General features: G+C 40.9%; 1 pseudogene across 1 annotated transcript; it reads left to right on the forward strand.

Moving 5' to 3' along the window:
* Positions 1-4,543: 4,543 nt before the first annotated feature.
* LOC311614808 (neurofilament light polypeptide-like) lies at positions 4,544-6,200 on the forward strand (annotated as a pseudogene). Its single transcript has 2 exons — positions 4,544-4,619; positions 5,165-6,200. The product of its transcript is annotated as a neurofilament light polypeptide-like (transcript).
* The last annotated feature ends 12,435 nt before the right edge of the window (positions 6,201-18,635 follow it).

An 18,635-nucleotide genomic window follows, 5' to 3' on the forward strand; every position in this document is an offset into this window, starting at 1 on the left:
GATCAGTTAGGCATTGATCAGGCTGGCAGGGGAGTGGTTAGGGGGTGAACATGCTGGCAGGCAGAAGCAGTTAGGGGCAATCAGGCAGGCAGGCAAGCACTTGGGAACCAGCAGTCCCAGATTGTGAATGGGATGTCTGACTGCCTGTTTAGGTCTGGCAGTTGGACATCCCCTGAGGGGTCTCAGATTGGAGAGGCTGCAGGTTGGGCTGAGGGCCACACACCCCTGTGAATGAATTTTGTGCACTGGGCCTCTAGTTTACTGTTAAAAGAAGTTAAAAACACAAAAAATGGAAATGTAACTCATGTTCATTGATTGGAAAATTAATGTTTTCATATTGTTCATATTAAACAAAGCCATTTCTAAGTTCATTGCAATCCCCCAAAAATATTCAATGGCACTTTTTTAAAAATAGAAATAGAAATATACAATAACCTTAGATTGGTTTGGAACCACAAAAGACACTAAAAGCTAAATCAATCAATCAAGAGCCCATAAATAAACCCAAACACATATGGTCAACTAATATTTGACAAGGGAGCAAAGACTACTTTATGAGGAAAGGATAATCTCTTCAATAAGTGATACTGAGATTTTATCTTACACAAAAATAAATAAATTGAACCCTTATCTTATACCACTCACAAAAATGAACTTGAAATGGATTAAAGGTTTAAATGTAAGACCTTAAACCATAAAACTCCAAGAAGAAAATAGAGGGGAAAACTTACTAACATTGGTCTTGACAGTGACATTTTAGATATGACACCAAATGCACAAACAATAAAAGCAAAAGTCAACAAATGGGACTGTATCAAACTAAATAACTCCTGTATAGAAAATATGTTATCAACAAAAAATAAAAAGACAAACTATGGAATAGGAGAAAATATTTGCAAGCCACATATATAACAAGTGGTTAATATAAAAAATATGTAAGGAACTCATACAACTCAATACCAAATAACAAGCAATCCAATTTGGGCAAAGAATCTGAATAGATAGCTTCTAAAGAAGATATTAAAATGTCCAAAGAGTACATAAAAAGGTGCTCCACATCACTAATAATCAGGGAATTTCAAATCAAAATCACAATGAGATATCACTTCACACCTGTTAGGATGGCTATCATCAATAAGATAAAAGATAAATGCTGGTGAGAACATGGCTAAAAGGGAATGATGGAGCACTGTTGGTGAAAATGTAAATTGGTACAGAAACTATGGCAAAGGTTATAGGGGTTACTTAAAAGATTAAAATGAGAACTACCATAGGAACCAATAATCCTACTTCTGGGTATATATCTAAAGAAAATGAAATCACTATCTTGAAAAAATATCTGCATTCCCAAGTTCCTTGTCACATTTATTCAAAAATAATTCAGACATGGAAACAACCTAGATGTTCAAGGATTGATAAATAGATAAATATGTGAGATTCATATGAATAATGTAATATCATTAAGCACTAAAGTAGAAGAAAATCCCTGACATTTATAACAATAAATGGCCTGGTGCACAAAATTTGTGCACAGAGGTGGAGTGTCCCTGAGACCAGCCTGCACCCTCTTCAATCAGGGATCAGGCCTAAACCAGCAGTCAGGCATCCATCTCACAATCTGGGACCACAAGCTCCTAAACACTCACCTGCCTGCCTGCCAGCCTGATCACCCCCTAATGACTCCCCTGCTGGCCTGATTGATGCCTAACTGTTCCCCTTCTTGCCCAATCACCCTCAACTGCCCTCCCCTGCAGGCCTGGTCACCACCAACTGCTCTCCCCTGCAGGCCTGGTAGCCCCTAACTGCCCTTTTCTGCTGGTGGGTTTGCCCCCAACTGTCCTCCCCTGCTGGCCTGATCACCCACAACTGCCCTCCACTGCTGGCCATCTTGTTGCAGCCATCTTGTGATGATATTGCATGAGGGTGTCTTGCCACCTAGGCTTTTATTATGTAGGATGGGTAGACCTTAAGGGAATTTGCTAAGTGAAATGTTAGACATAGAAAGGTGAATTTCACTTATATGTAGCATCAAACTCATAGACACAGAGATTTAGAATGGTAGTTTTCAAGGGCTGGGGACATGTTGTTTCCAGGGTAAAAACATTCAGTTGTGTGGTGAATGAGTTACAGGGATCAAAGAAATAATATGTTTTGTATAGCTATTAATACTGTAATGTACACTTGAATGTTGCTATGAGAGTAGTTCTATAATATTCTCACTGTAAAAACAACAAAATTCTAATTATGTAATGTGAGGAAGGTATTAACTAACCTTATCATGGCAAATATATATATTGATCAGAGGCCCCATGCACAAAATTCGTGCATGGGGGCCATCCCTCAGCCCGACCTGCACCCTCTCCAATCTGGGAGCCCTATGGGATTGGGCCTAAACTGGCAGTTGAATATCCCTCTCGCAATCTGGGACTTCGGGCTCCTAACTGCTCACCTGCCTTTCTGCCCTAACCACTCTGCCTGCCTGCCTGATTCCCCTAACTGCCCTCCCCTGCCTGCCTGGTTGCCCCTATTAACTTTTTAAAAAATCTTATCCCTTTCACACACAGCTGTATTTTACTTCCTTATTAGCTTCTCCATCTCACACAATTTCTCTCTCTCTTTTATGTATTTTTTTCCTACTGACTTCTTTCTTTCTTATTTTCTACTTATGTTCCATCATCCTTCTTCTCATCTTTTTCCTACCATCCCTCCTTCCCCACATTCCTTCTTTCTTTATCTTTACTCCTGTCTACTCTTCCCTTTTCCTTCCTTCGCACCTTAATTTTTTTCTTCACTTCCTTCCTCAGACCTGCTTTGCTTCCTTCTCCATTTCTTCCTTCTTCCTATTCTCCTTTTAAGCTCTACTGTCTCCCCTTGAAAACTTTTCTTCATTCCCTCTTTCTCTCTCATCCATATTCTTCTCTACTTACTTACTATTTTAATATTTATCTACCTGCCTAATTATTCACTATCATTTATCTTTCTTTTTCTTTTCTGACTTCTACTTTTAAAATCTGTCCCCAGTACAGAACTATACTAGATTTTCTTTATAGCTACTACAGTTCACTCACACATCCTCTTTTCTTCTTTAACTCTTCTCTCTACTGATGCCTTTATGAAGTTCTTCCCTCCCTCTTTCCCTTCTTAAAGCTTCCATTGAGGGGGGGGGGCATTAACTCCCAACCCAGGGGTCAGCCCCAGCCAGGTGTTTGCTGTCCCCCCTTCCCCGGCCTCCCCACTGCTGTCCTGCTCCTATTCCCTGCCCAGGATGCCCAGCCCAGCAAGGGTGGCCCCCATGGACTGTGCAATGCTGACGCAAAGCAGGAGCTCCTCCACCCAGAAGGCCTCAGACCATCCTCCACTCTGTGCTGGACCAGTGGGCTTCTCCCGACAAATGGCCACCACCAACCTCCTCCCACATCTGGTCAGGGCTCCCTGCTCCAGGTGCTCTTGCTCCACCCCCAACAAGGTTGCCATTCCCTTCTGCATGCAGTTTCCTTCCCTTTTCATTCCTTCGTCTTTTCCTTGTTCCCTTTCTGTATTTCTGTTTCTCCTCTAGGCTTATCTGCCTGCAGGCCTGCCTTTCTTTCCCTCTCCTTTCTTATCCCCTTCTATCGTATCCAATCCTACCCCAGGCCTTGCCTGAGCGGAGGGTGGGGATGCAGCCTGCTGATCTGGTAGTGACATGACACTGTAACAGACAAATTTGAATATTCCTCTATTATTAGATTAGATGTATTCAATCATCACACTGTACACATTAAACTTACAAAATGTTATGTCAATTATGTCTGAATTAAGTTGGAAGAAAAAAACACATTATCATTTAACATTAGCACCAAAAATAAAATAGGTATAAATTTTACAAAATAGTACACAAGTTATATGTGAAGAAAACCATAATCTGATAAAAAATATCAAAGAAGAAATAAATAAATGGAAAAGATATTCTGTGTCCATTGATTGGAAGACTAAATATTTTCAAGTTGTCAGTTCTTCCCTACTTGATATATAGAACCAATGTAATCCAAATCAAAATCCTAACACATTATTTTGTGGATATTAACAAATTGATTCTAAAGTTTAAATTACTAGGCAAAAGACCCAGCATAGCCAACTCATTATTGTAGAACAAAATTGGAGGGCTGACACTACCCTACTACAACATCTGCACTAAAAAAAGAGAATTGACAATTGACAGTACCTTCGCTATGCCCACAGCCAATCAGGAGTGATATACAAATTAAGCCAACAAGGATGGAGGGTAATTTGCATATTCAGGAGGGGTAGGCTGTGTCTGACTCTGCTGCAGGGACCAGTCTACCATGGGGGACTGGGCAGGCCAGGCAGGCAGTGCCTGACGCCACTAGCTGGGTCAAGGCCTCCATCAGTAACCAGGCAGGCGAGGTGGGGTTGGGCAGCAGAGCCTGAGCCACCGTTGGGATCCAGGCAACCATTGGTAACCGGGCAGGCCTGGTGGGCAGTGCCTGACGCCACTGGGGTCCAGGTAGCCATCGGGATCAGGCAGGAATGGCGGCAGCGCCTGATGCCACCTGCGGGGTCCAGGTCATCATCAGAGTGCGGGCAGACCAGGCAGATAGTGCCTGACGCCATCGGAAACCGTAAAGGCATGGCGGGCAGCACCTGACGCTACCTATGGGGTCCAGATCGCCATCCAGGACAGGGATGCAGCATGGACGTTACCTGACACTGCCCGCAGGGTCCAGGCTTCCATCGGGACCTGGCAAATGGTATGGACAGCGCCTGACATCACCTGTGGAGTCTAGGCTTCCATAAGGACCTGGCAGTTCCAGTAAGCAGCGCCTCTGCCCAGAAGGCTTGAACTCCGCCTAGCGGGGTCCAGGCAGCTATCGGGACCAGGGAGGCGGCATGGACAGCACCTGATGCTGCCCTCAGGGTCCAGGCAGGTGGTATGGACAGTGCCTGACGTCGCCTGCGAGTCTGTAAGCAGGGGTAGCCAGGGTCTCAGGGATCACTGTCTGAACTTGGGCCGCCTGAGGGCACTGGTGGAGCAGGCCTGGGTTGAACATTTTAATGAAAATGCGATGCCTGTGCCCTACCCCACAGCACCTTGTCCCTGGAAAGGAGAGAGAAATAGGCAGTTAGGAGGCACCAGGGCTTTGAGATGGCTGGGTACAACCTGCAGGGAGTTACCAGGAAGAGGTGCTGAATCATGAGGATGCAGAGGGCTGGCTGATGGAGGTGAGCAAAGGTGCAGATGAGGTGGCTCTTACTAGCGCTGAGCTGGAAAAGTGCATTGAAAGCCTGATGGACAAAATCACCTTTCTGAAGAAGGTGCAGGTCAGTATGCTCAGATCTCCGTGGAGATGGACGTGTTCTCCAAGTCCAACCTCTCCACTATGCTCAAGGACATCGCGCCCAATATGAGAAGCTGGCTGCCAAGAACATGCAGAATGCCAAAGAATGATACAAGAGCCGCTTCACTGTGCTGACCAAGAGCACTGCCAAGAGCACCTATGAGACATGGGCCAGTGACTGCTCAAGGCCAAGACCCTGGAGATTGAAGCAAGCTGGGGCATGAATGAAATGCTGGGAAAGCAACTGCAAGAGCTGGAGGATAAGCAGAACTCTGACATTAGTGCTATGCAGGAAACAATCAACAAATTAGAAAATGAGTTGAGAACCACAAAGAGTGAAATGGCAAGATATTTAAAAAAATACCAGGACCTCTTCAATGTGAAGATAGTTTTGGACATTGACATTGTAGCTTACAGGAAACTCTTGGAAAGTGAGGAGATATGGTTTAGTTTCACCAGTGTGGGAAGCATAGCCAGCAGCTAATACAGAGTTCCCAGGTCTCTGATAATCTACCTATGGTGGTTTACAGACTAGCTCTGACTTGATGTCTGCTTGCTCCTTCCTTTCTTAATACACCAGCCATGTCCAGGAGGAGCAGATCAAGGTGGAAAAGACCATTGAGGCTGCAAAAGCTGAGAAAGCTAAGGATGAACCCCCTTCTGAAGGAGAAGCTGAAGAGGAGGAGAAGGTAGAGGCTGAGGAAAAGAAAGGAGAGGAAGAGGAAGAAGTTGTCAAGGAAGAATATGAGGACACAAAGGAGGAAAAAGGAGGTGAAGGTGAAGGAGAAGATGCCCAAGAAGCTGAGGACGAGAAGAAAGATGGAAGGTGCTGGGGAGGAGCAAACAACCAAGAAGAAAGATTGAGCTCCCCTTTCCTTAATTATTTCAGAAATAATCCTCCCCAAACCAGGTCAACCCCATCACCAACCAAGCAGTTGAGTTCCTAATACTATATGAATTAAGAAGTCAATATATATAACATTCTGAGGTGACTCTGGTGGGACATTACATTTTATGCTATGACTTTTCTCCTTATGCAGAGTATCTGTTTGCTTGCAGAGTGGCTTCCTGGCTTGTTGCCAGCCTGTGCATGGTCCACGCTTATGAGTTTAGGATCTATGACAATGTGAATAATTCAGATCTTTATAATAAAAATACATGAGTACATGAATTCACTAATGTCATTGTTAAACTTCATGGAAAAAATAGTCCTTTAAATCTTTGGTGGTTAGAAATTAAAGACCTCAAATCATGTGCAATAAAAAGTAAATAAAGTTACACTGAATGACAAAAAGAAAATACATTAGGGGCCAGGAAACATTCAAAGAACTGGGGAACCATTCCCAGATCAGGAAGGGAAGTCACAGGGTGTATATTATTGCTACGAATACAGTATTTCTTACTACTTACAATATATACAATGTAATGTATTTGATGCCTTCCTATCACATGAAGTATGTATTCTCATAGAGCAATACTGGTAGATATGTTATAGTTATGGCAGTATGTCTTATCCTATCTATATTAATAAAAGGGTAATATGCTCATTAGACCATGAGACCTTCCAGATGTCCTTCCGGACAAAGCCATGGTGGCTGGGTCGAGGCAGAAGTGGTTATGGGTGATCAGGCCAGGAGGGGAGGGCAGTTGGGGGTGATCAGGCTGCCGGGGGTTGAAGTTGGGGGCAAGCAGGTCAGCAGTCAGTGTGGTTAGGGGAGATCAAGCAGGCAGGCAGGTGAGTGGTTAGGAGCCTTTAGTCCCACATTGCGAGGGGTTTGTCCAACTGCAGGTTTAGGCCCGGTCCCACAGAGGTCCCAGATTAGAGAGGATGCAGGTCAGGCTGAGGAACACACTAGTTTATTATAAAACTACAGTAAATCAAGATAGTGTGGTATCAGTGGAAAAAACAACACACAGACAGATCAATAAAACAGAGAGCCAGAAATAGACCCACATACATGTAGTCAGCTGATCTTTGAGAATAAGCAAAGACAATTGGGCAAAGTTAATTTTTTCAACAAATGGTGCTGGAACAATTCAACATACATATGTAAAAAAATAATATAGACTTATACTCCTCACAAAAATGAAGTGAAAATTGATCATAGACCTAAATGTAAAACACAAAACTGGAAAACCCCTAGTAAATAACAGGAAAAAGCTTAGATTACCTTGGGCATCATGATTTTTTTTAGATATATCAGCAAAGCATTGCCTATTAAAGGAAGAACTGATAAATTGAACCTCATTAAAACTAAAATCTTCTGCTCTTAGAAAGACAATGACAAGGAAAAACTCAAACTGGGAGAAAATATTTGCAATGGCATGTCTGACGAATTATTATCCAAAATAAAATAAGAACACTTAAATTCAATAATGAGAACACAAATAACCTGATTAAAAAATAACCTGAACACCTGAACATCTAGATGTCTTACCAAAGAAGACATACAAATGGTAAGTAAGCATGCATCATTAGGGAGTTGCAAATTAAAATAACAATTTGATACCACTAAAAACCTGTTAGAATAGCCCAAAGTTTTAACACTGACAACACCAAAACTGGTAAGGATATGGAGCAACAGGAACTTTTATTCATGGATGATGAGAAAGTAAAATGGTACAGACACTTTGGAAAAGAGTATGGTGAGTTCTTATACAACTAACATACTCTTAATATACAATTCAGAAAAGATGTTTCTTGTTAATTATCCAAGTAAATTGAAAACTTATGTCCATAAAAAAAACTGTACATGGGTGTTTATAACAGTTTTATTCATAATTGCCAAAATTTGGAAACAACCAAGATGTTCTTTGGTAGATGAATAGATAAGTAAACTGTGATACACATAGAAAATAGATTATTATTCAATGCTAAAAGAAATTTAGCTACAAGCTATGACAAGATTTGGAAAAAACTTAAGTACATATTGATAAGTGAAAAAAGCCAATCTGAAATGCTACACATTATATGATTTCAGCCATATAAAAAAGATAAAATGGAGACAGTAAAAAAAAATAGTGGTTTCCAGGGGTTAGGGAGAGGGAGAGATGAATAGACAGAACACATGGATTATCCACTCTAATTGTGGATACATGTCATTATACATTTGTGAAATCATAGAATGTATAATACCATGAATAATCACTGATGTAAATTATGGATTTTAGGTGATAATAATGTGTTAATGTGGGTTCCTCAATTGTAACAAATATATTAATCTGATATGGAATGTTGTTAGTGAGGATGTTATATGGGGTGAGAGCAGGGAGTACTAGTATATGTGAAATCTCTGTATATTCTGTTCAATTTTGCTGTGAACCTAAAGCTGCTCTTAAAAATAAAGTTTAAGTTAAAAAGACAGTAAAAATTAAAAAAAAATTCAAGCTTTATATTTTGCCTATCTGCCCTTTCCATGGCAGACATGATGACATTAATGCTTTTAATCTGCTTCTTACATGAGGTCATTTTATTAAATTGCTAGCCTACCCTCTTCAGATTGGTTGCAACCTTTTCGGAGTTGTGCACATCGAAGATCCATGTCCTGGGCACTGATCCAAAAAGGTCATTAATGCTACCCTAGAGGTAGCAGTTGCCAAAAGATTTATTTTAAACCTATTCACACAATGATAATCAATGTTTGTGTTTTCTAAGAGTGTTTTGCAATGCCTATGAAATTTTATGTAACTCAAAGTCCAGAAGATAAAGCGATTTGAGTGTAGCTAGACCAAAGAGAATTTCTAAATAGAAATAAGTCTGTCAAAGCCAAGTTTCCAAAGGATATTAATGAAGTCTATATATCTGCTGCCTTGTAAATAGTATATTAAAGATTTCTCATAAACACCCTTCATGGTATGCCCTGAGGTTGTTACATTAACTAATTTAAATATTTTCATTTATATTAACTCAAGAATTATTAAGATCTAACTGGAAAGAACTCTCCTTTTGAATTTACATGACTGATTCTGATTAATCCAAGAAGTAACCTCACAAAATAATCCTGGAAATTTCATGCATGAATTACAGACAAGTTACAGAAATGCATACTGAGCATCCCGATTTGGAAAAAACAAAACAAAACAAAAAAAAAACTGGGCAGAGAGAGAAAATGGAAAAACCCAAGTAAGTCAAGGTCCAGCTCTGAGTTTCAAGATCTTATCTAATAATAGGCAAACATGTAAATTGATCGTACCTCTGCTATGCCCACAGCCAATCAGAGTGAGTACGCAAATTAGAAGGCCAAAGATGGTGGCCTCCCAGCTGCTCCAGGTGTGGAGCGGCCAGGCAGAGCAGGACGCCTGCTATGAGGTGTGTGGGGGGAGGGGGGGCGCGAAGGATCTACAGGAGCAGCACTCCTGCCGCAGGGAAGACAAGACTGCAGACTCTGGAGTCTGCCACAATGACAAAGAAGGCAAAGAAGGCAGACTCTGGTTGGAGCTAAGGCCTGGGTCTCAGATGTCAGAGGAAAACCGGTGCTGGAAGCCAAGGGAATGAAGGCCTATTGCATGAATCTCTTCATGCAATGGGCCTATAGTATTATATAAGAGGGATATTTGATAAGTACAACCTCAAAGCAATGGCAGGATATAAATTAATGCATGTGTTAGTTTGAATCAAATAGGGATCTGAAGCCAGAGAAGGTAAGTCATGTACTGTATTTTTTTCAAACTTTGTATTCATCCATTCATAGCAATATTATTTTTTAAATATATATTTTATTGATTTTTTTACAGAGAGGAAGGGAGAGGTACAGAGAGTTAGAAACATCGATGAGAGAGAAACATCGATCAGCTGCTTCCTGCACACCCCCTATTGGGGATGTGCTCACAACCAAGGTACATACCCTTGACTGGAATCAAACCTGGGACCTTTCAGTCCACAGGCCAACGCTCTATCCACTGAGCCAAACCGGTTTCAGCAGCAAGATTATTTTAAAAATCATATAAAGAATCCCCTGAGGTTCCCTTGTGGGGCCCTAAGAAACTGAAATTTGTAGTTTTAAAAGTACTGGGCTAGGTGTCCAAGACACTTTGAAGCAGTGGTGTCAACCAGTGGATTCTAAGAACTTCTGCTTCCTTTCTTGTTAAAGATTGACCACTAGTTTGAGCTAAAGGCTTGAGCTAGTCAGTAAGCAAAGCAACTTTGCTTTCATAAGTCTGTCATCCACATCCATTACCAAGTTCTACCCAAATCAGACCCATGGCTGAGAAGCAGGTCAGTTCATTTTCCTCTCATTGATAAAAATGGCAGTTTTTATGACAAAAATCAGAACCTCCCCCAAAAATAAAACAAGGCAAGACAAAAATATGTTTTTAAAGTTACCATCCAGCCTAAATACCCTTTTTAGTCAAACCCAAACTTGCTTAACAATGTGAGGCAAAATATTTGAGGAATAGCAACACAGAATGAAAGAATAAAAAAGATGAATGCTCTTTTAACTACATCTCCACTCACCCTATACATGAAAGAACTGAAACTAAATGAACATTTTATAAGCAGAATTTAAAATTTTAGGAGTTTGTATTCAATATCATATTCCTAAGGCTTTTGTCGGCTTGGATGGGCAACAAATGGGCAAGATCTTGATCATTAAAGTCCTCCTAAAGGTATCTCATGCCTAGCAAATTATTTCTGTTATCAATAAAACGTGTGTTGCTTGTATGTGAGGGATGACTAGAACAGCAGTGTAAGATGGGAAGAAAGCCTCCACTGCTTAGTAGGATTCAGTTACTATAGGCACCCTCATTATTGGTGTTTGCTGCTATGATGCCAGCTATTTCTCAGTTTGCAAATAATCTGTATATTATGGGACATAGATGGCAAATAGTTTTCATTTTACATGCCAAATACAATTAATCAGTAATGGCCATCTGTAGTGCTCTATCAAAAATGATTCTGAAGTTGATTCCAGACAATAAGAATGCTGTGATTTATTTGCAATGTCTGCCATGGGCACAGGAATGGGGAGGGTCAGCACTTATTCAAGCATCTTCAAGTTTTGAATGAGCATAAGCAATACAAAAAGGTCACAGTTTTATAGAAGAGTCAATCCCCTCAGTCCCATTGGACTGGAATGAAAACAGGGATTCCTTGAGAAAAAGTTCTAAACTATCATCTTAAAATGGCTCTTTTTCCTGTAGGTAAAGCTCACATTGAAACAAGCCACAAGTTTGTGCTGTATAAATCCCATACTGAACAACTCTAGTTACGTTAAATATCATTTTCTTGACTTCTTGTTTGGGCCTTCTTTTTTTTAAAAAAAAAATCTTGTTTCAGGGGATGAAGGTGTTTCCTACAAATATCTTTTTCAGTTCCACACAAAGACCCATATCTTCTCTGCCTATCATGCTCAAATGGAAAAAATTATTTAGAGTATAAGGGTATTGCTTTGGATCCCATATGTCATTTAAACTTTGGATTAGTTTTTATTAACCAATATTTCATTCACTATTCTGACTATGCTATTTTGAGTTGGTAATGTATTTTTCTTCTCAAATTGTTTTCAAGATATGAAGCTATAAAGATTATTCTTTTTAAAATATATTTTTATTGTTGACTAGAGACTCAGTGCATGAAATTCGTGCATGGGGAGGGGATCCCCTCAGCCCAGCCTGGAATATCTCTAATCTGGGACCCCTCAGGGGATGTTTGACTGCTGGTTTAAGCCCAATAGCTTGGTCATCCCTCACTAACCCCCCTGCTGGCCTGATCACACCTAGCACTGGCAGTTGGACATCGCTCTCACAATCCTGGACCACTGGCTCCTAACTGCTCACCTTCCTGCCTGACTGATTGCCACCAATTGCCCCCCACCCTAGCCAGCCTGGTCACCCCCAACTGCCCCATCTGCAAGCCTGGTATCCCCTAATTGGCCACCCTGCCTATCTGGTCACCCTGCAGTGCCCCTCCTACTGGCCTGGTCGCCCTCAACAGCCTCCCTGCTGGTCTGGTTGCCCCACACTGACCCTCTATACTGGCCCGGTCTCCCCTCACTTCCCCCCTCTGCTGGCCTGGTTGCCCCTCACTGCTGCCCCTGCTAGCCTGGTTGCCCCATACAGCCTTCTGATCAGTCATTTGGTCGGCCCTCGCTAGCCCCCCTGCCAGTCTGGTTGCCCCATGCAGCCTGCTGTTTGGTCATTACTGTGAGGGCATCGTAACCAATTAACTTATTACTCTTTTATTAGTATAGTTAATATTATGGTAAATCTCCCATACCCCCCCCATTTACTCTCTCCTCTCAGTGCCTACCCACTCACCCCCAGGTCTTCATTACCCTATGGCCCGTGTCCATGGACTATGAATAAAGAGTATTCTTAAACATCTCTGTCTAGTTCCTCTTATGATAGAACTTCCCTGAAGGTTTCTTGACTTAGTCTTTTGGTGAAGAGTTATCTTCCATAAATTATTAGCTGTGTGACTTTAGGCAAATGAATTCACCTAAGCCTCAGCTTTTTTTACCTATAAAATTAGAAAAAAATAGCATATAACAGGGTTGTTGAGAGCAAAGCACTTAGGATTATGCCTGTCTTATAGTAGTTTGTCTATAAGTGTTTATTTTTGCTATTCTATTTCCTAGGAATAATATTATTTAGCCTAAATATTTATTTGATAGTTAAACACCTGAGTATCTATTTCTATTCAGATTTGCTATTTTGAGACAAAAGGGTATATGAGAGTACTTCCTACATGACAAGTCATTATAAAAATGTCTCCAGTAATGAAATGTTTATATTTTTATCATATTTGATAAACTTGATTCTGAGGTTGATTTATCTATGTACTTAAGGACCTGGAGAGTATTCTGCTAGGTGAAATAAGCCAGTTAGAGAAAGACAAATACCATGTTATCTCACTAATATGTGGAATCTAATGAACAAAATAAACTGATGAACAAAATGGACCCAGAAGCATAGATACATGGAACAGACTGGTGGGTGCGTGAGGGGAGGAAGGGAGGTGGTGACTGGCTAAAGAACATATATACATATCCAAGAGACACAGACAATAGTGTGTTGAAGGCCACAAAGGGGAGATATGAGGGTAGATTAAGTTGGGCAAAGTAGGGGTGTCTTCAATAATGTCAACATAAAGAAATTTTAATGAAAAATAAAAATATATAAAATGAAAAATAAAGTAAAATGTATTTTAACTTAAAGACTGCATAAGATCAGTATTATTTTCATTCCACATTGTATTTAGCTCAAAATATAAGTGGCAGAGCAAGGATATAAATCATATTTGCTTGATGCTACAGCCCATGCTCTTAACCACTTTACAACACTGCTTAACATATTAATACTTATTTTCTTATTGGCAGGACAGCCCTCCATTCTTGTCAAGTCTCCTGGACACTTATACCTTTCCCTCCTCTCTCAACTCCCTCCTTTAACTATTTCATATTAAAACGTATTTATACTAATAAAAGGGTAATATGCTAATTACACCAGACATCTTCCAGACAAAGCCATGGTGGTAGGAACCTAGGCAGAGGCAGTTAGGGGCAATCAGGCTGGCAGGGGAGGGCAGTTAGGGGCAATCAGGCCAGCAGGAGAGCAGTTAGGGGCATTAGGCTGGCAGGCAGAGGTAGTTAGGAGAAATCAGGCAGGCAGGCAGGCGAGCGGTTAGGAGCCAGCGGTCCTGGATTGTGAGGGGGCTGTCTGACTGTCATTTCAGGGCCAGTCCCCTGTAGGGTCGGGCCGAAACTGGCAGCTGGAAATCCCCCGAGAGATCCTGAATTGGAGAGTGTGCAGGCCAGGCTGAGGGAACCCCTCCTTCAACCCCGTGCATGAATTTTGAGCATTGGGCCTCTAGTCTTGAAATAAGAAAATGAATTAGAAGGAGTTGGTGGTGACCACTTTCTTAGTCCATCAGTCCAACTGGAAGAATGTGTGATAGCCTTAGTATTCTCAGACCCTACCTGAACTGAATGTGTCTGCCCTCGGTTCATCAAGGTGACCCACCAATTGTTTCACTGCCATCACTAGCAATGTGCCCCTACTTATACCATATCTACTGGATGAATTATCTGAAGTTATCTGGAGAGCTGTGTGAGTGGTGGAAAGATATAACAGGGTTAATCAATTTCTAAGCATTTCTTATATTTTATGGAGATTCGTATAGAAATTCAGAAGAAAAAATGTCACAGACACCTACCTACTCTCCTAATGACAGTTTAGCTCTTCCCAGAAAAGAAATTTCCCATTTCTGGGTGTGAATGTAATTTTTTCTGTGTTGGAGCCCCCTACCCTCTAATCTAGGGAAGTTGACATTTCCCTTTCTCTAAGAGGGTGAAGACATTGGTTTGACAATTTTTCTTTGCCAGAAGCTCTTTTTCTTCATGGCATATGGTAGCCTGGACTGCATCTGTTCTGAATGCCAAGAGCTTCACAATCCTTTGGGGAATCTTTATAAACAATGGGTCTAAACTGTGAAGCTATCCTCAAGGTCTTTTCTTACTACAACAAGAATATTAGGCCCCCAAGCCTTCCTACAAGAGTACATTTGTCACCTATTGTAGTCACTGATGTATATACCCAAAGAGACATAGATGACACTATATGTAATTTTATACCATTTCAAGTAGCTTCATACTTTATTATTAGGCCACTAAGAAAAGAAGGGTAAATATCATTGTGCTTCAATATACAAGGAAACTTGAGTATATAAAAGCTATTATTCTTTGAAGGAAGTAGCAATTTCTAGTGGATGCAAAATTAGAATTTAGGTTTCCCTACTCTCAGCATTTTGGAAACTCTACTACATCAATTCCTTGAATAAAGTACAAACAGGCTGTCTTTCCCTATTTCCCTAGACATGCCAATACTTATATTCTATGATTTCCTTCATTGCTTAAAAGTCCCGAAGGCTCCTAGAGTTCTGGTTGAGAAACTGTAGCCACCTAGAACCAACTACACATTTGGAGAGGTTCCGGAAAGAGCTGATCCAGGGTTCAGGGTAATGTCTGGGTGCACAACTCAGTGCTGTTTGGTTAAGTGTTGTTAAGTCTCTTCTGTGCCCTAGTGGCCAATTATACCTACCATCTACCCATTGCTTACCATGGACCAGACAGAATGCTATGCACGTCACAGAGATTACCTCATTTGTACTTCCTAACAACCCTATGAAGTAGGTACTATCTTTAATCCTTATTTTTCATGCTCTCAACACTGCTGCCACCCCAATATTGCAATAATAAAGATATTTTAAGTGTTCAATGACAAAAACTAGTAGTTGAGAAGTTGATTTATCATTTGTGTCTTCTCCCTCACTTGCCTGATTTCTTTTTTTTATTGAAAATTTATTATTTTTATTTTTATTTATTTTAAATATATATATTTTATTGATTTTTTAAATTGATTATGGTCTCACATAATTGTCCTTATTCCCCCATTCCCATCCCAAACCCCTCCCTAGATATGCCCCCCCAAACCCCCATTGTCCATGGCCACTGGCTAGGCCCATATGTATGCACACAACTCCTTTGGTTGATCTCTTCCCCTTAACCCCATCCTCCCTTACTTTCCCTCTGAGGTTTGAGAGTCTGATCGCTGGTTCTCTTTCTCTGGGTCTGTTATGTTGTTCATTATTTCCTCTAGATGTATGAGATCATGTGATCCAAGAAATACCCTTGTAAGAACCTAAACTGCAACAGGCCATAATGGTTATGCTGAGAGGCAAATGAATCAGTCTGTAGTGAGTTCCTTTCTGGGCCAACAGTTCTTTTGCGTCCCAATTTCAATACCAGATAGTTCCTTATGTGTACATGCCAGCCATGACATTTCATATCTGGTTGGTGGACAAATGGTGGTAATTTTAAATGTGGAACCAGTTGTTTTATCCAAAAATTTTCATGAGATATAAGTCACCATATAATTCAGCCACTTAAAGTGTAAAATTTAATGTTCTTTTAAAAAGTATGGTCACAAATTTTTGTAACCATCACCACAATCAATTTTAGAATATTCCCACCACCTCAGAAAGAACTGATCTGTAAATTTTGGTGATGGTTGGTTTTATTTTTATTTAGTGGAGAGTTGAGTAATGCCTGATTCCAAATCTATCCTGGCCAAAGATCTAGTGCAGGAGATGACAAACTCAAAGGCTACAGAGACCAAACAGATAACATTAAAGTGTGACCCAGCCACAACACTGGGAGGGACCATGGGAAATTAGAAGGAGCATGCCTTCTAAAGGAAACAGCTGCAAGTACAGTAAGCCATGTTGGAATGCGGAACCAGTTGTTTTATCCAAAAATAAGCCAGGAATATGGAATTTTAAAGTTCCACATATTTTTTTTACACGATAGCAACTAAAACACATTTTTAAAAGCCACATATGCGGGCAAAACACATACTATCTTTGGGCTGGATTCTAGTCTTGGGTTACTGGTGTGTGATCTCTGTATTTTGGAAACAAGGACACCTTTCAAGTTTCCTTTTTCTTCACACTTTCCTTTTCTCTACCAAACTGAAATTAGAGTTCTCTGGCTTAAGGACATTGATTTCACCCTAATATTTTTGCCCTAATATAAAGATATATAATAGATAGCTTCTTGGGTAAGGTGTTACAATAATCCTTCTTTCATAATGGTCCATCTCAAATCTGTGCCCATCTCTCTGAAAAGATAACTGAATAGTATATCTCTTGTGGTTTTTAAAAGAGACCTTAACATATTTATCTTATTGGAGATCCAAACCTAATGCCCAGACTCAAAATTTCCTTAGCAGTCATTCTGAAACAAAGTGCTTCTAGCTCACTCAGCCTCTCATTGTATCCCTAACATCATGGAGTATCCAACATTGACATGTCTCTTCCTCCTCTGAATTACCTTGTCCACCAGGTGCTTTCACCAGCCTTTCACCATCACGGCTAATTCTAAGGTATACACTTGTATGAATCCCTACCTTAAAGGTTGTGTTAAGCATTAAAAATAATGTGCACCAAATTCCTAGGATAGATAGTGTGTGGCACTTGGCAGGTGCTCATTAAAAATAAAGTACTTATTATGATTCTGTTAGTGCTTCAGAGAAAACAGATTTCTGGTGAGAGAAAAAAATAGCAGCTTTAGGCCAGCTCACCTTGCCATAAATAGGAATGCAAGGTTTCTGAGATGCTGAGGCCCATCTGCAGAATGAAGTAAGTAGGCATAGCCCTTCCCCAGTCTGCACTCACATGGCCCTTATATCCATTTTTCTTAGTACACATGAGAACACATGGCTTTAATTAGAATACTAGCCAGTGTTATAGATATTTGTGATGCTAAGCTCTCCAGGTGGAATAAATATTAGCCTGGCACTGAACTCAGCTCAGCCACAGTATTTATCCTCCTGGCAAGTCCTATGCAAGTGCTGTTCCTATAGGTCCTTATCTCATAGGCATCAGCTCAGCAGGAAAAATAAGCTGCAGTTTTAAAGAACAACATGGTACTTTTATACTCACCACTAGAGGTCTGGTGCATGAAATTCGTGCCTGGGGGGCACAGCCCTTCAGCCCTGCTAACACCCTCTAAAAATCCGGGACTGCTGGCTCCTAACTGCTTGCCTGCTTGATTGCCCCTAACCACTCTGCTTGCCTGCCTCATTGCCCCTAACTGCCTCTGCCTGCCCGCCTGATATCCCCTAACCACTCACCTACCTGCATGATCACCCCTAACCCCTCTGCCTGCCTGCCTGATTGCCCCTCATATTACACTTTTATTATTATAGATAGTTGCCTTGCTCCAAGTTATAAGGACCTGCTTGCCATAGAGAAAGAAAAGTTTTAATTTATACTCTTGATTATAGCAATTAACTAACACAGATGGCCACCAAAAAGGTGATTTACCAAAGGGTGTATAGCAAATGGTGCTATTAAGTCCTCTTCCATGAAAACATGCATGACGTGCATTGTATCTGCTCAGGTATATGAAAGAGTGAAGTTTCTGCCTGTCTTTGCAATCATATGAGCGAATTGTGTGAGACCCCAGTCCAGTCTGGTTTGGTGCTCATAGAATAAAAGAACACTTTTTTTTTTTTTTCCTTTGCTCCATTGGTGGAGATTTCCTAGAAGTTTCAAGCTATCTTCCTTTTAATTTTTTCTCAACACTTTGACTATGTCTCTCACCTTTTCTTTTCCTCCACCCCCCACCTGCAACAGTAACTTGCTCCAGGCTCACTTTGCTATAGTATCTAGGAGACTGCCCAATGTGTCCCCCACCAGAAATAGGATTCCCAGCATTCCTGGTGCTTCCCATGCTCTCAGATTATGTTTCTAGTCCAGGGGCCACAGAAACTAAAAGGAGACAAGTGGAAGGGCTCAAT

The sequence above is a fragment of the Pipistrellus hanaki genome (genome assembly GCF_964339955.1).
Source record: "Pipistrellus hanaki genome assembly, chromosome: X".
Classification (NCBI taxonomy): Eukaryota; Metazoa; Chordata; class Mammalia; order Chiroptera; family Vespertilionidae; genus Pipistrellus; species Pipistrellus hanaki.